Below are 2,793 nucleotides of genomic sequence, written 5' to 3'. Positions count from 1 at the left end.
GATATTCTTCTTTGTAGGCCGCCTCTTCTCTAAGAACCTTTTCATAAAACTAGAATTTGTTTTGAAATCACTTTTTGGTTTTGGCTGCTAATTAATACCTGCTGAGATCTTAACTGGCAATTCAGATAGAAATTAATAATGCTTCAGAATATGACCAATCCAGGAAATGTTTGCATGTTATAAAGAAACCTTACGTTTCAATGGATGAAGTCAAGCATTGCCTTTCTAGCCAAACAGGTTGTGATTTTTTAATAAATTTAATTAATTAATTTTTTTCAAAGTTTTAAAATTTGTATAATACTGTGTTGGTTTTGCCATACAACAGTGCAAATTGGCCATAATTATAGGGGGCAGGAGGAGAAGGGGACGACAGAGGATGAGATGGCTGCTTGGCATCATTGACTTGATGCACATGAGTTTGGGTGAACTCGGGGAGTTGGTGATGGACAGGGAGGCCTGGAGTGCTGCGGTTCATGGGGTCGCAAAGAGTTGGACACGACTGAGCGACTGAACTGAACTGAATACATATATCCCCTCTCTTGAACCTCCCTCCCCATGTCCGTACCTTGCCCCTCCAGGTCATCACAGAGCGCCAGACTGGGCTTCTTGTGCTACACAGCGACTTCTCGCCAGCTGTCTGCCTTACACACAGGAGTATATGTATGTTGATGCTACTTGCTCGTTTGTCCCACTCTCTCCCTGCCCCGCTGCATCTGCAAGTCTATTCTCTACATCTGTGTCTCTATTCCTTCCCTGAAAATAGTTCATCAATACCACTTTTCTAGATTCCATTAGATACCAGTTCTAGATATATATTAATATGCTAATATTATATTTGTTTTCTCTTTCTGACTTACTTCACTCTGTATAGCAGGCTCTAGATTCATCTACCTCCATAATACTGACTCAAATTTGTTCTTTTTATGGCTGAGTAATATTCCTTTGTATATATGTACATAGTATATAGCGAAGATGTGTCTTCTTATCCATTCATCTGTTGATGGCCATCGAGGTTACTTCCATGTCCTGGCTACTGTGAATAGTGCTGTTATGAACATCGGGGTACATGTGTCTTTTAAAATTGTGGTTTCCTCAGAGTATATGCCCGGTAATGGAGTTACTGAGTCATACGGTAGATTTATTCCTGTTTTTTAAGGAATCTCCATACTGTTGTCTGTAATGGCTGTATCAGTTTACATTCCCACCAACAGTGTAGCAGTGTTCCCTTTTCTCCACATCCTCTCCAGTATTTACTGTTTGTAGATTTTTTAATTATGGCCATTCTAACTATGCCATTCTACTTCCCTGGTGGCTCAGATGGTAAAGCGTCTGCCTACAATGCAGAAGACCCGGGTTCGATCCCTGGCTCAGGAAGATCCCCTGGAGAAGGATATGGCAACCCACTCTAGTACTCTTGCCTGGAGAATCCCAGGGATGGAAGAGCCTGGTTGACTACTGTCCATGGGGTCACAAAGAATCAGAAACGACTGAGCAACTTCACTTAATGCTAACTAGTGTGAGGTGATACATCATTGTGTTTTGATTTGCACTTTTTTTTCTTTTTGATTTGCACTTCTCTGGTAATTAGTGATGTTGAGCATCTTTTCATGCTTTTATTGGCCATCTGTATGTCTTTCTTGGAGAAATGTGTTTAGATCTTCCATGCACTTTTTGATTGAGCCACTTATTTTCCTGATGTTGTGGTGTATGAGCTGCTTATATATTCTGGAGATTAATCTTTTGTCAGTTGTTTAGTTTGCAATTATTTTTGCCATTCTGAGGGGTGTCTTTTAATCTTGCTTACTGTCTCCTTTGCAGTGAAAAAGCTTTTAAGTTTAATTAAGTCCCATTTGCTTATTTTTATTTTATTTCCATTACTCTAGGAAGTGGTCCAAAGAGGATCTTGCTGTGATTAGGCTGTGATTTTCAAGCAGGGGGAATTTTTCTTATCTATCCATAGATTTTATTTGCATATTTTTAGTCTTAAACTAGGCATAACTCTTGGAGATAAGGTAGGGCAATGTTATACTTTCTTTGGGATATTTTATAGGTTATGTAAAAAGTTTTCAGAAAGAAACTAAAGTGGATATATAGAAAAATAAAATTTCTGAAAGATTGTTAATCGCTATTGTATGATAGTATTTCATTTATGAGAGTTTCCTGTAGGAAAAAAAATAAATCCATAAGTAAGAATTTGGTGAATAATAATAGTTCTATACTATTATTTGGTAGCAATCTTTAATAAAAATATTCAGTTGATTAAAAATAGAATTACCTCAAGTCTTTTAAACTATTGTTTTATATATGCTAAAATCTTTTTAGGTTATCATAAAATTATATTATATTTTTTCTCCCTCCTCCACCCCCCAAAGTGAAATGTTTTTGACCAATTCTGTCAATGTATCACAGTCACTCTGAACTAGATTTTAACCATCTAAATGTTAGAGTTATTCACTACCTTTAATAATGTAAGGAGAATTAATCCAACATAATTTTTCCTTTTCAGAGGTAACCTTTCCTAGTTCATTCTCTACACAGTGTCTAGTTCATAACTCCTCTAAAATCGGGTATTATTATGCCCAGCAAACATATTTTTTAATTATCTCCAGCACTTAGAAGAACATCCTGGAATCACAGCATACTCTTGTCTACTCTCTGCCTTTGCATTTTTCTTCATGTTGCAATGTTCATCACTGCTCAGTCTTACCTTCTATATAAGATGTGGCAGATTCATGTTGATATATGGCAAAACTAATACAATATTGTAAAGTTAAAAAATAAAATAAATAAAAA

At 36.5% G+C, this 2,793-nt stretch overlaps 1 non-coding gene across 1 annotated transcript; it reads left to right on the top strand.

The window, feature by feature from the left end:
* The first annotated feature begins 1,302 nt into the window (after window positions 1-1,302).
* TRNAC-ACA lies at window positions 1,303-1,374 on the top strand. Its single transcript has one exon. It is a non-coding gene; the product is annotated as a tRNA-Cys (tRNA).
* Window positions 1,375-2,793: the final 1,419 nt, after the last annotated feature.

The sequence above is a fragment of the Bos indicus x Bos taurus genome, chromosome 1 (assembly GCF_003369695.1).
Source record: "Bos indicus x Bos taurus breed Angus x Brahman F1 hybrid chromosome 1, Bos_hybrid_MaternalHap_v2.0, whole genome shotgun sequence".
In the NCBI taxonomy this organism is placed as follows: domain Eukaryota; kingdom Metazoa; phylum Chordata; class Mammalia; order Artiodactyla; family Bovidae; genus Bos; species Bos indicus x Bos taurus.
The sequence above is the reverse complement of the archived record's forward strand: the minus strand, read 5'-3'. Positions and strand labels throughout refer to the sequence as shown.